Genomic DNA, 9,127 nt, shown 5'->3' with positions numbered 1-9,127 from the left:
ATCCATAGGTATATCGCCCTATCATGTTGTTTTCGGTCATCATATGATATCTCATGGCCATGACTATAAACTACTTCGTAAGCTTGGCTTACTTACTGAAGGTGACGTAAATTTATCAAGGACAGATGAATTTCAAAGAATTCGATCCAACATTGGCAAGCATCTGAGTAAAGCTTATGAAGCAAACCAAAAGTATTATAATCTCCGAGCAAGACCACGTTCTTTTGAGGTTGGTCAGGAGGTTGTCAAAAGGAATTTTACCCTCAGTAACGCAGCAAAGGACTACAACGCGAAACTAGCTCCTGTAGGTATCAAAGCTCGAGTTAAAGAAAAGATAGGTCAAACAATTTATCTCTTGGAAGACATGAATGGCAAGGAACTCGGAAAATTTCATGCTAAGGACATTTGGTAGTTGTATTGACTCCTTTTTCAGTTTTTATTGTTAGTCGCAGGGACTAAAAATCAAAGCTGTGGTTGTGGGAGTCAGGCCCGAGTTGGTAGTTCTAAATGCGAGCACCCTCGATTCATTTGATATCGAACCAGTTTAACAAAATGCCATTCACATTAAATTGTCGCTAATTTCTGGCAAATTCCACTTCGAAATCTATGGTCACTCTGCGAGTTTCCGGTCTCTTCCTTTTCAACGTGGGGTGATCGAGTGCAGTCAATTTTTGGCAAAACCAAATTTTAAATCCGCAGGCATCGTAAGGATATACTTCGAATTATTTGCAGTAACTACTGCCAAACGCTTATTTTTCGTATATATTCCCTATTGCTGGTAAGCTTTCAAGCGCGATCAATCGTAAATGTGATTAAGTGTAACAAAGCGTATTTCCAAAAATAGCACGCTGCTCGCCGGAAAGTTGAAGAAGAGGGCATTTCCAATTGGGTGCACAGCGAAGGCTGGGCATTACCCTTGGCCGCCAACCCTGCCACGTGTGTCGGGCTGCAAGATCAGAATGACAATAATTCGATCACAACTAAAGCATTCACCACGTGTATCAGGAAGCCCGCCCGACGTTCCATTTTTGGTTGCGAATCGAAAGCAATCGCCAAGCCCCGTGAATTGGTGTCCCCTTCTGCATTTATTGCTGCGATCGAGGAGCCACTCTCTCTGAAATAACACGTGGTCATCGCTTTAGCATCGTCCGATCTCGCCTTCACTTATTGGGCGTGATTCCCTGGTCAGCTGGTCATCGGTCCCTATCACGCTGGCAAACTGCTGCATACTTGGCCGCACCGGTTGCATGGAGCAACCATCCGTTTAGTATATATAGATTTAGTTTTCATACCTTAAGCGACTTTACTTATAATTACTTACATTACATTCCTAATTTAGCTTATTTTTGGGCGGCGATCTTAAAAGATATATATATACAACATCTTCTCCAAATAAAATTTATCTACAGCAACACCTCATCGTCATCAGGCCTGCTGACATCGAGGGATACTGCGTAAGTACGGCATAGCCGTTAAAAACAACTGAGGAAATATATATATCTTTACCAGATAGTCCACAAAGTACCAAAAGTTACCAAAAGAATACTTAGTTATTTAAAAAGATAAAATATTGCTTAATCTCTGAAAATTTAATTTAACGTTAAATGTAATTTAATTTCCCCAATCTTTACATTCTTTAGTAATTAGCTTTTTTCGTATCTAAAGTAAGAACAAAACAAAATTAGCGTATAAGGAGACCTTCACAATTCAATTCTTTACCTAGTTTAAGGTTAGATTTAGGAAAATGTATCACATTATCGCTAATTATTTGGAGATAGAAATGGATTAAATGATTTTTTGGTGGGCACCTGAGAAAATGTAAAACAACGGTTGTATTTGGGTGAAGCCCGATGGGACTTCACAGGTAGGGTGGGTAAAGACTGAGGCCAATAACATCCGGACCTCGTCTTCAATAGGTATGTTTGTCTGTCCGCTTCCTTAACCAATGTGTTATCCTTTTTGCCGCTTTATGTCATCTCTGTCTACATTATTTAGTTCTGTATACTCTTGTACACCTCAATACAAAACCCACAACGCTCAAGGAGTGTGTACGTTACAAACTCATTGTTAAATATAAGAAAGCACAAGAAGAACAACCGATCCCGGAACAAATTGTAAATGATCAGATCATACCGGAAAATAACATTATGAATTATCCCACGTTATCCGCCTGAGGACAGGCTAAATTCAAAGGTTGGGGGAGTGACATATCCACAGTCCCATAGACTTTAGCACATGCCTACTTATTCCACATATATGAATCATCATCGAATGATAACCATACAGTCATTGGATACCACAACTCCACACGAGTTCGACAGTAGAATAAACACAAGTCCCCAGTAGTAGACTAAACAATTTTATTGTCTAAACATCCTTTCCTATTTGTCGCGTTCACACGCTCAAAGTTCGGACTCGTTAGCTCGAAAACAAAATTATCAAATTTCAAAAGAGCACTTGTATCCAAGAGCGAATGCACTTGAATCCAGGAGAAATTAAATAATCAATTAAGCTCTCTCTTAGAATCTTTCGAAATCAATCAAGATCCACAAAAGCTCGAAACCGAGGTTTGATCGTCACCCATCCTAGTTCAATAAGTTCAGTTCAGTTTGAGACACGAAATTATTCGGTCGGTGTTCTTCATACATACAAATATCTTGTAACTTATTTCGGTTAAATAAAAATAAAATATATTTTTTTTAACTTACGAAATACCAAGTATTTAATTATATATATATATATTATTATTATTAATTTTTTGGTAGTTCCTATGGGAGCTATATGACATAGTAGTCCGATTTTCACAATATTTTAGAATAATATAAATAAATTATTCTAAAATTCTAATATAATTAAAAATTATAACTTTTTCAGTTTTCAACAGATTTTCATCTAATTTGAGATTATTATATATATAATATAAGTCTTACATTTTGTGTCAATTTTTATGAAAATCGGACGACTATATCATATAGGTGCCATACAAACGATCGTTAGATGTGGAGGAAAAATGCAAATCTGTGAATGTAAAACTGCAAGTATAATATGTATAGGTGAATGAATTGAAAGCAGGTATTATTTCATTGTTTTTTTTTAAATAAATGTATATAATTTATATTGTATGGATTCCTAGTCATCAAAGTTCTATCTGCAAGGGTATATAAACTTCGGTGTGCTACAGTTAGCTTCCCTTCTTGTTATTATAATAACCACGACCATTGTCTCCGCCGGTATAATTACCTCTGATTTTATTTCCACGGCCTGGCCTCTGCGAGTGTAGAAAGTGGTACTCGCATTTCCAGCAATTTCTGTGCTGCAATTGATGTATTTGCTCACAGCTTCGTTCATTGTTGTGAACGTTCGAGCCTCGAGTATTGTTTCAAGCTTTTGCTGGTCACAATTTTTCGTCATGACCCGTATGGCTTTCTACCTACAATAGTGTCGAGTAACTTTTTGAATATTGAATCTATAGTGGTTTCAATGCTCACTTTTTGTAGGATTGACCCACTTATTTTTGATTGAATAACCTCTACAGTAAGTTTTTCGTATTGTCCGTTAGTCACATTCACCAGGTTTATTGCCGTTATTAATCTTTGAAGATTTACTTTTCTTCCGTTAAATTCAGGCACAGCGTGAGAAATTTATTTTATATATGCCCTCTGGGCAGCTGATTTATTGGTCATGATGTAGGGCTTATGTTAAATTACGCTGTCAATTAAAACAGGATCTGATTGTTCTTGATCTGATAATTCAGATTGAATGAAAACAGCCGGGACAGTGGGGTTAATTATGTCTTTTTCCTCTATTTCATGACTTGCAGCATCAGACTCTTCTGTCACTGCTGGATCGTTTTCTGATTCTAGGGTTGCCAGCAAATTTTGGATGCTTGGTACAGAAATTGTTAGGTTGTACCTTTCCTTTATTGTTATTAAGCTCGATCGCTGTCTGTTAAGGAACTTAGATACTTGTGACCAATGGTCATCAATTCAATTCATCTTTCCAAGTGAACGGACGTGTTATTTTCTTGCGCTCTCGTTTGGTGTTAAAGTTTGAAAATAACCACCGGGGTTACCTAAAATTTTCTATTTTGTGTTAATAACTTCCCGTTCACTTCGCGTGTGAATGCAGCTATTTTAATTTGTGTTTATAATTGGTTTTATTTCCCAATTTAGTTGTGCTGCTAATGCTAGCTTTTGAATATTTGCATTTCCTTTTTGTGCCTTCTTCGTTTAGCTTTTGTTTGCGCCGTCGCAACAGCTAAACGTTTTTGCTATCTATTTATCTTCCACGCTCTCACACTCTCTCGCTTTCGCTTTGACGCTGCACTTTTTATCTACTCTGATCTCCCACGCTCTCCCGCTCTCCCGCTCTCTCGCTCTCTCGCTCTCGCTGTGACTCTTCACTTCTTATCTTCATAGATCTGTTGATTTTTTATCTTGTTTTTTCAAGAACAAGTAGAGTGGTAAGTACTTATAATGTCCGTAATATTGTCTGTTTCGTCAAAACCTGCAAAAAGGCAATTGCTGCAGGTGACCTTACAATCGGCTGCTGGCTGTGCGACAACGTCATGCACGCCAAGTGCATTGGAGTTGCAGCTCGGACGGTGGACGATGTAAAAAAAAACATCGGCCTGCGTTACTGTTGTGAGGCCTGTCGCGATGTAGAAAGGGAGATGATGTCTTTCATGCGGCAAACCAAAAGCGGTTTTAAGGGCATTTTAACGAGTTTTCGTAAAACTCTTGATATGTTCTTGGCTCTGGACACCCAATTGAATAGCCTTACGCTATTAAATGAGTCTCCTAGGCGCAAAAAAATGGTTTTGGTGGGCAGCATGTTGACGGACCCCAACTACCTGCAACGGGCTCTCAGCAGCAGCCTCCCTCGGCACAGCCCTCGACCTCAGCATTAATTCCAAGAGTGCTGAGATCGAGCGCTAGAAAAGATTCGGTATCCGAATGTGCAGCGGGAGTGACCGTATCGCCGGTGATTTCTGTTTTGTCCCCTGGGGGGTCGCAAATATTGACTCCTCAAAGTCCCGTGTTTAACGATATATCTGCCCAGGGTGTTAGGCCCGGAATACCGGCCGACAATGGCACGGCAGATAACCAATCTGCCTTGCCAAAAGCCCTGATAGCGGTTCCACCGACGAGACATATTTTTGTCTCGCGGCTTTCCCCTGATCAAACATCGGAAGATGTTCTCGCCTTTATACAAGGCAAAACCAGAGCCGAAAAAATTGAGATAAATGTGGAAAAGTTCAAATTTTCTTACGCAAGGGACATTTCATCTTTCAAAATAAATGTCCCTAATGAGCTCTTTAACACTATTTGCTCTCCCAACTTATGGCCAGAGTACATCGTTGTTAAGGAGTTCGAGGCGAAGAAAAAGAAAAAGCGGCCTGTAGGAATAACTCTTCCCAGGCCTGATCATACCACTGCGCCTTCTACGTCTTCCAATCCCGACCCAAAAAACTAACCTACTCCTTAGGTATTTCCTATCAGAATGCAAGAGGCTTACGTAGTAAGCTTCCTAACTTTTATTCTGATAGCCTTTCGTTTGCATCTCAGGTTATTGTGCTCACAGAAACCTGGTTAAAGCCGAAGATTCTGAGCTCCGAAGTTTTTCCAGCTGTGTTCACGGTATATCGGCTAGATCGCCCTATCAGACGCGGGGGTGGAGTTCTCATAGTGGTGAACTCCTCACTCACGTCAGAATTATTAACCTTCGAGGAATGCAACGATGTTGAATTCCTCTGAGAGAAGCTATCTATCAAAGGTAGCTCAATTTTTATTACCTACATACCTCCATTGTCATAACTTCCTATTTATTGGAATCACCTTTCCGCTACTCAGATGGTTTCCAGTAAACTTTTGGATAGAGACCAGTTGGTAGTCCTAGGAGATTTTAATATCTCTGGTGCTATTTGGTGCTCAAATAATTCCACCAATACTCCCCATACGCTTCGTTTCTGATCCTGCGAGAGTCAGTTTAGCAAGGGTGGCGCCTGTGACGCAGCACGAAGATCCGTATCATCCAACTTTCGATGACTCTTGATATTGGGTGTGACGTACAGAATATTTCTGACCGTCCTGCCAATAAAGACCTATGTTTTCGCATGACGGAACGGCTGAATAATTTTATAAACGAGTTCAATTGGTGCGATCTATACATGTGCACTGACATGGCATTCATTTCATTCATTTTTTATTGAATGTGTTCCGTTATATTATCCGCCAAGCTCGAATAAACCGCCGTGGTTTACTAAAGAGTTGAGCCGACTTAAAAATAAAAAATTTAGACTGTATGCTTAATTTAAATTCACCGGTTCTCAATCAGCCCTTTCATCTTATTTATCAGCTCGGTCAAACTTTACCGTGCTGAGCGCGCAGTGTTATAAAAACTATTTAACTCGTTGTTGGGCCCAGTTCTCACAGGACCCAAAACAGTTTTATAATTTCGTTAACACTAAACGAAAGCCTAAAACAAATTCTTCCTCGCTTTCATTTGAAAATACTACCGCACATAATGATCAGGCAATAGCCGATCTATTTTCGCAGTTTTTTCAAACAACTTATTAAAGCACTTCGAATTTACACCAGACTTATTCCTACGACATACCCAAACCAAACTTAATTTTCTGTCCTAGCCTAAACGAAAGCTCTCTCCTTTTAGATCTTCATCGTGTCAAGCCAGTTTATTCCTCAGTTCCCGAGGAATTTGTGGCTGTGTGCTCAGGTATTGTGCCGACGCCCTGTGCTGAAATTGTTTACCTTATCCTTGGAAACCTCCCACTTTCCCATTATTTGGAAGGAATCGTTTATTATTCCTCTCCACAAAAAAGGTAGCAAATTGGATGCCTGCAATTATAGAGGAATCTCTAAGTTGTCGGCCATCCCTAAATTATTTGAAAACATTATCACCCCTCACTTACAGCACCTTTGTAGATCAGTTATTTCTCCATGTCAACAAGATCCTATATGATAAAGGGCTTCCATAATAATTTTCAGACAGATGTAATCTATACTGATTTCAGTAAAGCATTTGACTCTGTTAACCATTCTCCCCTTGTTAGAAAACTCGATTTAAGGGGGTAGACCACCCTGACATTTTTTAAAAAATCTGATTTTGTTTTACTTAATCTTGATGCCGATATTCTTACGGCCATTTTAAGACATTGGGCTTAAAAATATCTCATTACATGCGGATTCTACAGCCATTAGAAGTGAGCGCTGCCGGTATACCTGAGAGTACTTTCTTTATCTTCTTTTGCGTTTTTCTCAAAACTACGTTTTTTAAAACGGTGTACATGATTTCTCAAAAACTACTGGACCAATTCTCTTCAAATTTTTTACACAGCTTCTCTATAAAGTCCTCTATGGCATGACGTAGGATTTTTTTGATATGATTTTTTGTTTTAAAGGTATAAATTTTTAAATCAAAAATTTCGTCTAAAAAAAAAATTATTTTTTCAAAGTGCTCCCATTTGCTGAAACAATATTTTTTTCCAAAAACGGCTACGTCATGCTATAGCCATACTTATATAGTTTATAAAAAATTATTGTTTTTCAATTTCGGATAACAAATGTGGTGTGCAGCATGTACACCATCCGACCATTCCCTAAAAAAAATCATTTTTTGACTGGCCATATCTCCGCCGTTCGTAAATATTTTTTTTCTTTCAAAAAGTATTTTTTAGTTTAACAAATGTACTTTGATATACTAAAAAATAAAAAGTTGTATTCTTAACAACTTTGTCAAAAGGAATTTTTTAAAAACCCTCCAATTTTCATGCGTTCAGGGTGGTCTACCCCCTTAATGGGTTTTCCAAGTGATCTTCTTAATTGAATCTCAAGTTATTTGAATGGCAGGACCCAAAAGGTCCTCTTTAAGAATAATTTATACAATGTTCTAAGGGTCACATCTGGCGTCCCGCAAGGAAGCCATTTGGGACTCTTATTGTTTACATTATTTATAAATGACCTGCCCAAAGTCTTGACTAACTCCAGAGTGCTTATGTACGCGGATGACGTTAAGCTTTGTATGCAATACAATGACGTTGCCTGCCAGTCGGATTTACAAACAGATCTTAATAGTTTTCAAACTTGGTGCCGTGTAAACTTATTAAACTTAAATGGCTCGAAATGCAAGCTAATGACATTCTCTCGTGTCGTTCTTAAGCTTGCTACTTAAACGCTGAACTGCTGCTCTTTGGAAACAATTAATTCTGTTGACGATTTGGGCGTCCGCTTGGACCCAAAACTTACCTTATTTATCATATTTCGTCTATGGTGAATAGAGCCAGGGGTGTGCTTGGATTTATTAAACGGTGGTCGAAGGAATTCAATGACCCCTATGTTACTAAATCCTTATATACTGTAGCCGCCTTTTAGTTTTAAACACTTCTTATTCTTCTCTTCTCTTATTAATATTTTCTTTATTATTTAATCTGGAATTTTTTATACTTGGTTTTATCTTTTCTTCACTCTTGTCTCTTTTTTACACTTCTTGTCTTATTCACATCTACTCTCGTTCCGATTTTCTCACCAAGTGATCTGCCGCTCTCAGCAATCACTCAAAGAACCCCCATTTTCAGTCAGTCGCTCTCTCATGCGTAACATCTCAATTAGAGTGGCCAGAGCATACTTATCTTAACTGGCCTGCTACAACTCGGCCGTCCTGACTTTGAGATAGCCCTCTATCTCTGCTTAGAATTATAATTTAACTATTATTTACAATTTGATTTTCATTTACAATATAATTCTTAGTTCACTATCTTAATTATAGTTTTATCCAATGTCTTATATTATTTGCACTTCAAACACCTTGATATGGATTGCGAGACAACTGAAACCCATCAATATCTTTAAGCAAATATCTGTCATTTTTTAAAACTTTTTCAATTACATAAGGACCTCTATTTCTTGGAATGAGTTTTCTCGAAGCTCCTACAGTGCTATCAAAATTCTTTACCATAACATAATCTCCTTCTTTATATTCTGTAGCAGTTTTCTTTTTTGCATTATAATATTTTTCATTCTTCATCTGAGATTTTCTTTGTTCCTCTTCTGCTTCTTTTCTAACATCTTCTAAAGTTGTTCTAATATTTCCTACCTCATTTTCGTCTTCT

General features: G+C 38.2%; 1 long non-coding RNA gene across 1 annotated transcript; it reads left to right on the top strand.

The window, feature by feature from the left end:
* The first annotated feature begins 654 nt into the window (after nt 1–654).
* LOC147644952 (uncharacterized) lies at nt 655–1,540 on the top strand. The gene is made up of 2 exons (XR_015272581.1): nt 655–778; nt 845–1,540. It is a non-coding gene; the product is annotated as an uncharacterized LOC147644952 (long non-coding RNA).
* Nucleotides 1,541–9,127: the final 7,587 nt, after the last annotated feature.

This window comes from Drosophila serrata, unplaced genomic scaffold (genome assembly GCF_035046125.1).
Source record: "Drosophila serrata isolate PLE 108 unplaced genomic scaffold, ASM3504612v1 contig_53, whole genome shotgun sequence".
NCBI lineage: Eukaryota > Metazoa > Arthropoda > Insecta > Diptera > Drosophilidae > Drosophila > Drosophila serrata.
The sequence above is the reverse complement of the archived record's forward strand: the minus strand, read 5'-3'. Positions and strand labels throughout refer to the sequence as shown.